This window comes from Ranitomeya imitator, chromosome 10 (genome assembly GCF_032444005.1).
Source record: "Ranitomeya imitator isolate aRanImi1 chromosome 10, aRanImi1.pri, whole genome shotgun sequence".
Lineage (NCBI taxonomy): Eukaryota > Metazoa > Chordata > Amphibia > Anura > Dendrobatidae > Ranitomeya > Ranitomeya imitator.
This window is the reverse complement of record NC_091291.1, coordinates 21,190,496-21,204,439: the sequence shown is the minus strand read 5'-3', so window position 1 is coordinate 21,204,439 and position 13,944 is coordinate 21,190,496. Positions and strand designations below refer to the sequence as shown.

Genomic DNA, 13,944 nt, shown 5'->3' with positions numbered 1-13,944 from the left:
GGTTTGTGATTGCATTGAAAGCAATTTTTTAAGAAAGAGCGTCGTCTTCTGAGCAGTTCTAACCATTTTGCAAAGTTCTCTGAAAAAAAACAAGCCACTTTTACAATTTGGTTTCTGGAAATCTCAAGAACAGAGGAATTTTTAATTCAATAGTGTATACGGTCCGTTGTCTAGATTATCAGTCGCTTCTAGTGTGTTGACAGGCTTCCTAGGCAAGGAGTGCATACTTGTTAGCGCTACTGAGGAAGCCTGGATCTGAACATGCTTGCAGCATGGTAGAGTGCACAATTTGTTCCAGTCTGAACGGTCATTTGTCAATGAAGTACCATCACCCCAGGCAAGTATGAAGTAGGGAGGCAGGGAGAGCTGTGTGCTCCTGAAGATGGAAGAAAAGTGAAACGCATCCTCTGCAACTTCTTGGTTACTTGGCTTCTGCTTGTTGTCTAAAAAGTGTATAATAGTTCTAGCAACAGATACTCTGGTCTAAAGCATAGAGTAAGAATTGCATCAATTACTGCCCTGAAATGGCCACTTGGAAGAAAAGTGAAATGCATCCTCTGCAACTTCTTGGTTACTTGGCTTCTGCTTGTCGTCTAAAAAGTGTATAATAGTTCTTCTAGCAACAGATACGCCGGTCTAAAGCATAGAGTAAGAGAATTGCATCAATTACTGCCCTGAAATAACCACTTGGAAGTTGATTAACTGGTGAGTAACACCTTTTGATAAAAAAAAAAAACCCTTAACGAATAAAATCCATAATAAAAATGTAATTGGTAAATAAACTGCGTAATTGAATGAAAATAAGTTGCTTAGTTAAAACCATTAGGATTAAAAAAAAAAAAAAAAAATTGAGACCCCCGTCACTTCAAGGTGACCCTAATCAGGGCAGTCCTAAGCTCTAATCTAAAAATCTTACCATTTGGCAAGTAACCTGCATGCGGATTAGGACTGAATCTGGTTGGCGCATACGCATATAGTGTCCAGCTTAAGGAAAAGGCAGGTGGTGCAAACGAACGAAGAGAGTCTGCATGCAGCATATGTCAGCGAAGATATAAATCTAAGCCGGGTTCAATCCTTCTCAGCTCTTACCCGCATACACGTCACTTGACACATGGTAAGGTTGTAATACTAGAGGTTAGGACTGTCCCTAGTGGGGTCACCATGACGTGGTGGGATGGCTTTTACATATTTTTTTTAATCCATTTTTAATCCCTTCATGACCTTGGGTTTTTCAGTGTTCGTTTTTCGCTCCCTCCCTTCTCAGAGCCATAACTTTTTTTTTTTTTCGTCAGTATGGCCATGTGAGGGCTTTTTTTTTTTTGTAGGACGAGTTGTACTTTTGAACAACATCATTGGTTTTAGCATGTCGTGTACTAGAAAACGGGAAAAAGATTCCAAGTGCGGTGAAATTGCAAAAAAATTGCAATCCCATGCGTGGTTTTTTTTTTTGTTTGGCTTTTTTGATAGGCTCACCAAATGCTAAAACTGACCTGCCATTACGATTCTCCAGGTCATTACGAGTTCATAGACACCAAACACGTCTAGGTTCTTTATTATCTAAGTGGTAAAAAAAATTCCAAACTTTGCTCGTTACAACTCTGCAGTATTAAAAGGATCTCGCGTCTGTCAACACATGTTGACACAAGCTTCATGTCTCTTAACATCAGTGTTTGAAGTTTGTGATTTGGATGAAATATTGAACTGTAAATGCAATTTTCTTTATCGCCTCTCATTGGGGGACACAGGAACCATGGGTGTATGCTGCTGCCACTAGGAGGCTGACACTATGCAAATAAAAAAAGTTAGCTCCTCCTCTGCAGTGTACACCCCACCGACTGGCATTATACTCTTCAGTTTAGCTTAGTGTCAGTAGGAGGTGGACACGGGTCTTTTATTAGACCCTTATCTACCTCAATGTGCGTCGTTTCTTTTCAGGTTTTTCCGGAGGGATACAGGGTGAACAGTCACACCTGTAGTCCCACAAGGCGGACTATGAGTACGGCGTGTACTGCCACCCCGTATCCTCATAGATCCCTCTCCAGGACCAAGAGCCTAGCACACAAGTGTGCTTAGAAGTCCGGTCCTAGCTCTGTCCCCCACCCACTCGCCCACCAGAGCCTGTCGGTTGGAGGTGATGAGGACGTCCACCACCAGCTCCCATGGACGTCTGATACCTTCCCCAAGGTTTGAGGTTAGTAACGGACGGCGTGGGATGATATTAGGTGAGTATACTTCCCGGGGGTCCCTTGTTTTCAGTATTCCAGGCCACTTTTTTGGCCTGGTCGGCGTGCCTTAATGGGGTCCCAGTATTCAGCAGGGGTCCTCGCAGCACCTTTCCCCATTCTCTGCGCGGTGGTCCGGTCTGGCGCGGCGGTTTTTCTGCCAGCCGTGCTACCTTTCCTGCACCTAGCACCACCGCGGCCCCCCGGCGGTCGCCTTTTCTTCCTAATTCAGGCCCCAGCTTCTTCCGGGGCCTACTTGCGGCGGCCGTCTTCTCTGACACATCAGCCTGCGGCAGCGTCCCCTCCTTCCCCCCCTTTCTAGGCGGCGGCCTCGCAGGCTGCTGCACCGCTCACCTTCCAGCCGATTAGCGCTGGCACCGCGGCCTTTTCCTCCGGTCGCCGGCTCCTATTTTAGGCCCCGGCTTTTTCCGGGGCCTACTTCCGGCGTTACGCCCACCGGCAGCAGCGCTCCCCGTGTATGCGGCAGGCTGCCGCGCCTTTTATTCCGGGCAGCGCCTGCACAGCGGTGCTTCTCCGGCTTCTAATTTAGGCCCCGGCTTTTCCCGGGGCCTACTTCCGGCGACGCCGCTCCGCCCACTTCCCCTCTACTCGGGCGGGCTTTTTCCCCGCCGAACATCCCCACCTCGGACGAGGCGTTGCTCCGCCCACCGAAGCCATCTTTGTACTCCTGGCACGCACGTCCCTGAAATCGGTGTGCTGCAGGGGCTTACTGGGGGTTCGAATTCACCTGGCTGGACTGCTGCACATCCAGAAGGGAAAAGCGTTCCCTCCAACCTTCCCTGAGGGACCACGACCTGGGCTGCGTCTTCCGTCTGCTATTTCGTCAACCGTGAGTGGCTCTGCAACTGCAGACTTACCTCTGCTCCCACTGTCCCCTAACCCTCTGGCATTCTTTTCAGACCTTTCCCTCAGGTCAGTTCTCTCCGCTCTGTCAGGATTGTTCCCACCGCCCAGGATCCCCCTGCCGATCCGCCCGAGAGTGATACCCCCATCCCTGGCTGGGCTTCCTCTCTGTCACAATCGGTGGCCAATCTAACACGGGTTTTTCAAACTCTGGTTTCTGTGCTGGATCGATTATCTCCGCAGACACCCGCAGTAGCTAGCGGGTCGCAGGAGCCTCCGTCCGAGCCCTCCATGACAAGCCACAAAAGGTCCAGACAGGAACGACGGTCTGAGTCCTCTTCCAGCTCCATCTCGCCACACGGTCCTCCTCTGCGGTCGGCGTCCTCCCGATCCTCCTCCCCTGAGTCAGGCGAGGCGTTCTCTGATGCGCCCTCGGAGGATATTTCGGAGCTGGATTCTAACCAAATCGCCACCATGAGGGATATGGTCCAGAATCTCATTGGAGCTGTAAACCAGACCTGTGGCATCAAGGATCCCTCTACGGAACCCGCAGATCAGGCGGTTTCGTTTAGACGGGCTAAATCACCTCCCAAGTTTTTTGCTCCTCATCCTGAATTCGAGGAAATCATGTCCAGAGAGAGCGAATCCGACCAGACGTTTTCAGAGGGGAAACCGCCTGGGTGTGTTGTCACGCGGAGCATCACTGAAGGATTCTAACGAAAAGAGTTATAGAATCCTTTGCGAAGTCAGCCTTTGAAGCGGCTGCAGCGGCTCTATGCCCAGCCTTTGCTTCCACTTGGGTTTCAAAATCCATTTCCAAATGAGCCAAAGAACTTCGCCGAGATATCCTGGACGGGGCACCTCCCTGCCAACCAGATTTCCCACGCTGATGAATATCTGCGTCTTGTGCGGCTCAGACGTCTGGCAATGCTGTTGCCATCCGCCGGACCGTTTGGCTCAAGGCCTGGCAGGCGGACTTATCTTCCAAAAAGTCCCTTACCAGTCTGCCCTTCCAAGGCTCTCGTCTCTTTGGTTCCAAGCTGGACCAAATCATTAAGGACGCCACCGGGGGTATAAGTTCTCTTCTCCCCCAGGCTAAACCTCGTCGCCCTCCTCCTAGACGGCAATTCCGATCCTTTCTGCCTTTTCGTCGCTTCGCGGCGTCAAACTCTTTCCCAGCAACAGAGGCCACAGGCACGTCAGGAGTAGAAAGCGTTATCCTTTAGGCCCACTCCGTCCTGGCGTCCTCGCTACTCCCAGGGTAGATCCTCCAGGCCCAGGGCTGGAAGATCCTCCTCGGCATGACTCTCGACCTCAGTCCACCTCTCAGGTTGGGCGGCCGTCTTCTCTTCTTCAGAGACGTGTGAATCTCCGCAGTGGAGGATGCATGGGTCAGGGAAGTTGTATCCTGTGGATACAAGATAGACTTTGTTTCTCGACCCCGGGATCGTTTCTTCGAATCCCGACCTCCAAGAAATCCCGCTCTAGTTTCGGGTTTCTTCACAGCCAAAGCCGGGGTAATCGTTCCCGTCCCAGAAAAAGAACGATTCACAGGTTTCTACTCAAACCTTTTTGTGGTACCGGAAAAAGACGGCAAGGTTCGCCCCATTCTGGACCTAAAATTGCTGAACAGGAGGGTTTGTCTGAGACACTTCGGGATGGAATCCCTTTGTTCAGTAATGGCTTCCATGGAGGCTCAGGAATTTCTGTGCTCCACGGATATTCAGGACGCCTACCTCCATGTTCGGATATTCCCGGGACATCACCGATACCTGCGCTTTGCAGTGCTTCAGGAACATTTTCAGTTCGTCACCCTGCCGTTCGGTCTTGCAACCGCCCCAAGAGTTTTCACGAAACTCATGGCGGCGCTGTTGGCAGTCTTGAGGGTCAGAGGCCTGGTTCTGTTCCATACCTCGACGACATACTCATCAAGGCTCCATCTTTTCTCAGGCCCGCCAAAGCCTGTCCATCGTTCTCAACACCCTAGCCCGCTTCGGCTGGCTGGTCAACCTGAAGAAGTCATGCCTTATTACTTCTCAGCGCATCATCTTTCTGGGCATGCTCTTCGACACTCGTCACACCAAGGTCTTTCTTCCCGAAGACAAGAGATCCATCCTTCGTCGGGACATGCGCATGTTCCAGGGCCTTCGGTCTCCCTCCTTCCGAGCGGCCATGAAGGTTTTGGGGAGGATGGTACCAACATTGGAAGCGATTTCTTTCGCCCAGTTTCACTCGGGACCTCTCCAGCAAGCCATCCTGTCTCACTGGGAGAGGTCTGTCTTCTCCCTGGACCGCCCGATTTGACTTTCTTCCCGGGTCAAACGGTCTCTCAACTGGTGGCTCACGTCACCTCATGTCTCCCAGGGCAGGTCTTTCCTTCCAGTTCACTGGCAAGTGGTGACGACGGATGCCAGCCTGCTCGGCTGGGGCGCGGTGTTTCGCAAACCTGACGGTTCAGGGCCGTTGGTCGGCGCAGGAGTCAACGTTGCCGATCAATGTCCTCGAGATCCGGGCCATTTTTTTCTTTCACTTCATCTCTGGGAAGGGATTCTCAGGGGCCTTCCAATCCGAATCCAGGCGGACAATGCCACGGCGGTGGCATATGTCAACCATCTACGCGGGACTCGGAGTTTCTTGGCCTTGGCCGAAGTATCCAAGATCCTCCTCTGGGCAGAGGAAACGGTTCCGGGGTTATCTGCGGTGCATATACCCGGCGTGGACAATTGGGCCGCCGACTTCCTCAGCCGCAAGGGTCTCACGGCAGGGGAATGGTCCTTGCATCCGGAGGTCTTCCATCAGATTTGTCTTCGATGGGGGACTCCGGACATGGACCTCACGGCGTCTCGAATGAACAGGAAGGTTCCGCAGTTCGTCTCCAGGTCTCGCGATCCTCTTGCAGTGGGCGTCGACGCTCTGGCCATTCCTTGGTCACAGTTTGTGCTGCCCTACCTGTTCCCGCCCCTTCTGCTTTGATCTTTTTCAACAGTTTGGGAAGTAATGGAAGGGGTGCCGGTCATTCTGATCGCCCCGGATTGGCCCAGGAGAGCTTGGTTCGCGGAGCTCGTCAATCTTCTCGCGGACGCTCCCTGGCGCCTTCCAGACAGGCCCGATCTGCTGTCTCAGGGTCCGATCTGCCACCCGAATTCTCGGTTGCTCAGTTCAACGGCGTGGCTGTTGGGACTGCAGTTCTAAGAGCGTCCGGTCTTTCGGACCGGGTGATTCACACCATGATTCAGGCTCGGAAGCCTTCGTCTTCCAGGGCCTATTATCGTACCTGGAAGAATTACTTCCGTTGGTGCGAGTCCAACCGCGTTTCATCTATGTCCTTTTCCCTGCCTTCCATTTTGGCCTTCCTTCAGGCAGGACTGGGTTCGGGGCTAGCTCTTAGTTCCCTGAAGGGCCAAGTCTCTGCTCTTTCCATCCTTTTTCAGAAGACTTTTGCCTCCCGACCACAGGTTAAGACCTTCCTTCAAGGAGTAGCACACGTTGTCCCTCTGTACAGGGCCATTGTGGATTCAGGGGATTTAATCCTGGCCCTGGACGTTCTGAGGGTTTTCCCCTTTGAGCCTCTCAGGGAGATTCCCCTGTCAGTTCTATCTGGGAAGGTAGCCTTTCTTGTGGCCAGTTCTTCTATCATCCGCGTTTCCGAGTTGGCGGCCCTCTCTTGCCGTCCTCCGTTCTTGGTCATTCTCCAGGACAAGGAGGTCCTCAGGCCTCCGCTTTCCTTCCTTCCTAAGGTGGCGTTCTACCGTCCTTTTGTCCAGCTCTGACTCATCCCCTTGAGTGATCGTTGAACAAGCTGGACCTCGTCACGGCAGTGAGGATCTACCTGGATAGAACGTCCACTTTCCGGAAGACTGATTCTCTTTTCGCCTTTCCTGATGGCACGCGCAGAGGCCAATCGGCTTCTAAGGCGACTATTGCTCGCTGGATCTGAACGGCAATGCTGGAGGCTTAACGGGTCGAGGACAGAGTGCTCCCTCCTGGGATCAAGGCTCACTCTACCCGGGCTGTTGACGCCTCCTGGGCGGTGCACCACAGGGCTTCCGCCCTACAGCTTTGCAAAGCGGCAACCTGGTCTTCCATTCACATGTTCGCAAAATTTTACAAGGTCCATACCTACGCTTCGGCGGACGCCAGCCGAGGCGGAAGGAACTTGCAGGCGGCAGTGGTCAGTCCTCTGACCTGATGGAATTCTGTTTTTCCCGCCCTGGGGACTGCTTTGGGACGTCCCATGGTTCCTGTGTCCCCCAATGAGAGGCGATAAAGAAAACAGGATTTTTGGTTGCTTACCGTAAAATCTGTTTCTTGGAGCCTCCATTGGGGGACACAGCACCCTCCCAATGTTTCTCAGTTCCTGTTGGTTTTTGTTCTATGACTGTCCTCACGTTTACAGTTCTCAAGTTTGTGGTTATGGTTTTCAACCTTGTTGTTTTTCTCCTACTGCTTTCTCACTAACTGAAGAGTATAATGCCAGTCGGTGGGGTGTACACTGCAGAGGAGGAGCTAACTTTTTTTATTTGCATAGTGTCAGCCTCCTAGTGGCAGCAGCATACACCCATGGTTCCTGTGTCCCCCAATAGAGGCTCCAAGAAACAGATTTTACGGTAAGCAACCAAAAATCCTGTTTTTATAAATAGTTAACTTCCTTAACTTAAGGTGAAGCTTACTGAAGTAAGCTTCACCTTTTTTATAAAATGTTTTTCATGGCTCCCATTAACCCCTTTCTGACATGACATATAGGTACATCATATGTCCCCCTCTCCCTATTTGATGCAGCCTCCGGCTATGAGCTTTTCCGGCACATGTCAGCTGACTTCGTCGGCTGACGTTGCCCCTAAAAGCTGCGGGTGGAATTGCAATCCACCCGCAGCTGTTAACATGTTAAATGCTGTTGTCAAACTCCGACAGCGGCATTTAACATGCACACACCGGAAGCGCGTCACAAATTCCGCCCATTGGTGCGCATGTCACAGGACTGGGTGTCCAATGATTTTTATCAGATTTTTGGAAATTTTTTCTCCATTTTTCAATTTAAAAAAAATCCTCAACCTGGAGAATCATAATGCCAGGTCAGTTTTAGCATTTGGTGAGCATGGTAAAAAAAAATAACAATTAAAATGCACTTTTTTTTTTTTTTTTGCAATTTCAACACACTTTGAATTTCTTCCTGTTTTCTAGTACATTTTATTAAATTCAATGGTGTCCGGCAAAAAAAAAAAAAAGCCCTCACACTGCCATATTGATGGAAAAATTCAATAGTTATGGCTCTGGGAAGAAAGGGAGCCAAAAACAAATACATAAATGGAAAATGGCCCAGGGGGTGAAGGGGTTAAAGGGAATCTTGGCAGCAGATTCGTGCTCCAAAATTTGAGAGCAGCATAATACAGAGACGGAGACCCGGACTAGTGATGTTACTAACTGGGCTACTTTGTCTAGCTTTGATTAAAATCTGTTTTATCTTCTGTAGATGTAGCGTTGTATAAAACAGATTTGTATAATATTTGTGTAGATGCCACTTGCTATAATTTCAGATGTATGGGTAGCGCCCAAAGACTGGATCCAGGGAGTAGAACTCTCACCTCCGTTGTTCGGCGGCGTCTGTGCTCATGCTGAATAGAGGCAGCACTTGCTGTGGAAAGTGAGCGTTGTCGATCAAAAATGGAGGAAAACCCAACATGCTAAATTATGGTGTGCCAAGCTCTTGGCCGTGCCAACGGTGCCCAAACATACCCTCCGTTGCATTCAAATTATTTTCTTGGGCACTTTACCAACAGGTACTATGCTAGTATGATTTCTTTATAGGGGCTATGCATCTGTGGCCTACGTATTTCCTTGTATCCCCTTTTCAAAATCTTCCTTAAATTAATGCAAAAATGAATGGCTAGTTCAATAACTTCTTTTTGCGCGTGCTTGGGTTACTTTTCCACGTAGCGCATACAAGAACAATGGAAAAGGAAACCTCAAGGAAAGTACAATTGATGAGTTTATACACTTGTTTAGTTGCAATTTTTTTCCTGTATTTTACAGCTGTTGCTTTAAACCAAATGTTTAAGGCGATACAATCAATTATTGATCATTCTGGTTTTAGAGACTTGTCATAGAAAAATGGGCAAGAGTTTGGTTACAGTAAGGGTAAGTGAAGTGGAGGGTGAAAAGTGAAGAACAATGGCCACCATTAATGGTCTGGTGAGATGCACTCAGAAGAAGGTCAGAAGCAATTATTTCACCTATTGTGTGCCCTGTGAAAGATGAATATTCTTAGTCTGGGCATCCTGGAGGGTTTTTTTTTTTCGTAGGTCGAGAGGGCCCGTAATGAAACCAATGGAGGTTTCTTCACATCGTCACTTCTGAGGCTTGGCTAGTTAGGGACATTTAAATCTAGAACTGAGACATGTAAAACTAAGATGTTGTCTTGTTCGTGTAAACCTTACTGTCTCGCCATACCACTATTTCCTATTTTTAACATGCATTCAGGAAATACATTATTTTGGAGGAGCTTTTCTCATCAGATAAGTAAAAGTTAATTCAAGTCGTAACAAGACAAGATAGAAGCAAAAGAAAATCTGGACTATCGGGTAAATTTGTACTCTGTAATCTGGGAAATTAATGACTGTCTCTTATAATGGGATTATGGCATACATAAGGGTCAGTAGAAGGGTTGGGATTTCATTACAACGGTGTTAGGCTTGTTATATGGAGCAGCAAAGATTGTCTATGCTGGATGAATAATATGTCCTCTAGAATGAGATGTATCTGTACATCTAGAACATTACTCTTAAGGATAGCATTGACTCTTGTCATGAATCTCTTCTCGAGAGCCAATGTTCTATTGGCAACAGAGTGTTGAGCCTCAAATGTCAAAAATGGAAGTTTAACATATGGCTGAGTTCTATCGCTCTTTTCCCAACGTTGGACCTGGTTTCCAGAACTAGAAAAAGATGGCTGCTTATTGTAAAAGTTGCTCTACGCTTCTCTACAAGTTGAATTCGGTCTTGCCACTCGGCGACATCAACACGATCACCAAACAATAATTTTAGTGACATAATCTCTTGATGGGCATGATGTGGATACTTTATCTTTTTTTTTCCACAGGAATCATATAATGTTTCTTACAAACAAGTCTGAGTTTCAATTGAATGTATCTGATGGAACTTTGCATCCCGAAATCACGGCACCAAAGGTGATATCGGCGGTCGTCTTGTTAATCACGTCCTTGTTCGGATTGGTCATGAATGTTCTCTACGTCTGGGTCCTAAGATTTAGGATGAGTCAAAATGTCAACACCACTTGGTTCCTCCATCTCATCATCACTAATCTTATTTTTACGCTAAACATGCCGTTTATAGCAGCTTATGTGCTGAAGAATCCTCTTTGGAGTTTTGGAAACTTTATGTGCAAGCTGAATAATACTTTGATTTATGCATGTGTGCACGCTGCAATCTTCTTCCTCACCGTGATCAGCCTTGAACGTTTCTTTTTGGTATATTACCCACTCTGGTATCGAAAACGCATGAATCTTCGTTGGGCTTCTATCATCTGCTGGTCATTATGGGGGGTGGCTATCTTATGTAGTTCACCCTACCTGGTGCTGTGTCACGAAGAAAAAGAAGGCAACATCTCAGTCTGCTGTTCAGACTTAATCATCTCTTGGAATGAGGGACGCCCTCAAAAACTTGACCAGGCAACTGTATGGGGCCTTTTTGGCTTCCACTTTGCTTTGAGTTTCGTATTACCGTTTGGTCTCCTGAGTATTTGTTATTTCCTAATTGGCCTCAAAATTAGAACGGAACATCTTGCCAAGTCCAGAAAACCATACAGACTGATTTTAATAGTTGTGGTCTCATTTTTCATTTGCTGGACCCCCTACCATATTCGTTGCGGGATGATTGTGGAAAAAGGAAGATTTCCTGAGGACGTCTTGCAGTTACTCATAGTCCTTACCACCTGCTTTACGTGTGTGAACTCCTGCTTTACCCCCATACTATACCTCTTCATCATAGATAGCTTTAATAAAGAGTTCAGGAGATCTGTACAACTACTCGTTAGCTTAGTGCTCAAGTAAGATGCCTTCACCAGCTATGCTCCTTTATTGTATGTGAGGGCTTATTTGCTACCACATAAAGTAATATGTTGAATAATTTCGTTATATTAATTTTTTTTGTATTTTTTGTTTTGCACTCAATGGTTTTGTACCTTAACCACCTGGTATTGAGCACTAGAACCCCCCCACTGATGACAAACAGAAGGGGGCCATAAGCCTCTCTGTAAATGGAAGGTTAGTCTGGATGTTCTACCATTTCATATCTCCATTGTGCGCTTCACACGAGCGTGGACCGTTGCTGTCTTCCACAGTCCATTCTCTAATGAAGGTCAGAATTTAGAAGACCAAAACTTCTATTTTTTATGGATTGTTACCACAATAAAATGTTTTGCATTTTACACAAGGAGTGCCAAGTCTTTTTAGATCTTCTAAGTTGGGTTGGAACTCTACTTGTGGATCCAACGAGTTTATACATTTACTGTCTCACTAGAAGTTCCGCATACTCCATACCGCTCCATTCATGCCAAACTTTGGTCCCAATGTTCTCGTAGTTGGGATGATTGGAAATCTACTTTGACTTTACCATTGGTTGAATGACAGAATATCGTTTAACCTACACTACGTGTGTCTAGTATAGGTAAGATCTCCATGGACACCTTGTGATCCTAAGGGATCGGATAGATTTGTAGAGGTCTCACATAAAGCTCATGGACCCAAATACAAGCTCTAAAAGGGACCTCCATCTACCATGTGTCAAATATAATTCTGGAGTCCTTTCATGCAGCAGAAGACCCTATTGATCCTTTTTGGGCTCCAGTTCCTTAGTACGGTTTATATGTAGCTGGTTCCCTGTTGACCCATCCTGAACAGAAGAACGTATGAGACTAAAAGCTGTCAAAATGCAAAGAACCCGATTCTTCAAGGTGTTTATGGAAAAATTATGCCGTAAACGCTGAAAATTGCAAAATATTTGTGGTTATATTGAGCAACTTTTTCCATTTTTATGCCAGTTCCGACCCACTCCTGTCAAAGTGGGTGTAGCTATTCTGTAGCCTTTGACACTGATTTTGGATGGTTACTGTACTCTTGGCACACATTGTCAGTTTACGATCACCAATTAGGCAGTGCAGATAATTATCTAGTTTTTCTGTGCACTTTTTTTTACGTAGGTCTGTGTACACCGATTGGCCCCACTTTTGATCCCCCTTAGTGTTCCAACCTCCGCTGATAGGCAGGCTACAGAATAGGTACTAAGATAGGGTGTGGTTAGCAGTTCCCTTGATTTATCGCTCTAGATTATTCTCACCACTTGTATGTACAGTACAGACCAAAAGTTTGGATACACCTCATTTAAAGATATTTCTGTCTTTTCAGGACTGTGAAAATTGTAAATTCACACTGAAGGCATCAAAACTATGAATTAACACATGTGGAATTATATACTTAAAGTGTGAAACAGCTGAAAATATGTCTTATATTCTAGGTTCTTCAAAGTAGCCATCTTTTGCTTTGACTGATTTGCACACTCTTGGCATTCTCTTGATGAGCTTCAAGAGGTAGTCTCCGGGAATGGCCTTCCAACAATCTTGAAGGAGTTCCCAGAGATGCTTAGCACTTGTTGGCCCTTTTGCCTTCACTCTGCGGTCCAGCTCACCCCAAACCATCTCGATTGGGTTCAGGTCTGCTGACTGTGAAGGCCAAGTCATCTGGCGTAGCCCCCCATCACTCTCCTTCTTGGTCAAATAGCCCTTACACAGCCTGGAGATGTGTTTGGGGTCATTGTCCTGTAGAAAAATAAATGATGGTCCAACTGAACGCGAACCAGGTGGAATAGCATGCCGCTGCAAGATGCTGTGGTAGCCATGCTGGTTCAGTATGCCTTCAATTTTGAATAAAGCCCCAACAGTGTCACCCTCAAAGCCCCCCCCACACACATCACACCTCCTCCTCCATGCTTCACGGTGGGAACCAGGCATGTAGAGTCCATCCGTTCACCTTTTCTGTGTCGCATAAAGACACGGTGGTTGGAACTAAAGATCTCAAATTTGGACTCATCAGACCAAAGCACAGATTTCCACTGGTCTAATGTCCATTCCTTGTGTTCTTTAGCCCAAACAAGTCTCTTCTGCTTGTTGCCTGTCCTTAGCAGTGGTTTCCTAGCGGCTATTTTACCATGAAGACCTGCTGCACAAAGTCTCCTCTTAACAGTTGTTGTAGAGATGTGTCTGCTGCTAGAACTCTGTGTGGCATTGACCTGGTCTCTAATCTGAGCTGCTGTTAACCTGCGATTTCTGAGGCTGGTGACTCGGATAAACTTATCCTCAGAAGCAGAGGTGACTCTTGGTCTTCCTTTCCTGGAGCGGTCCTCATGTGAGCCAGTTTCTTTGTAATGCTTGATGGTTTTTGCAACTGCATTTGGGGACACATTCAAAGTTTGCCCGTTTCTTAAAAGGAACCTGTCATCCCGTTTTTTCAGTAGGAGATAAAAATACCGTTAAATAGGGCCTGAGCTGTGCTTTACAATAGGGTATTTTTTGTCCCCTGATTCCCTACCTATGCTGCCGAAATACCTTACAAAAGTGTCCTTTTTCGCCTGTCAATCAGGCTGGTCAGGTCAGATGGGCGTGGTCACAGCGCTGTTTCTCCCCCACATCTTGCTTATGTTCCCGTTGGTGGCGTAGTGCTTCTCGCATGCGCAAGTGCCGAATGCACTGCGCAGCTGTAGAAAAAGAGCGCGCTCGCCGCTATTCAGCGGTTTCTCGGTGGGCGCGGCCTAAGATGGCCGCGCGTGCGCAGATGGAGTCTCCTGCTTCC

General features: G+C 47.5%; 1 pseudogene; it reads left to right on the top strand.

Annotated features, from left to right (window-relative positions):
• Positions 1-599: 599 nt before the first annotated feature.
• On the top strand, positions 600-11,350 carry LOC138651483 (probable G-protein coupled receptor 33; annotated as a pseudogene).
• The last annotated feature ends 2,594 nt before the right edge of the window (positions 11,351-13,944 follow it).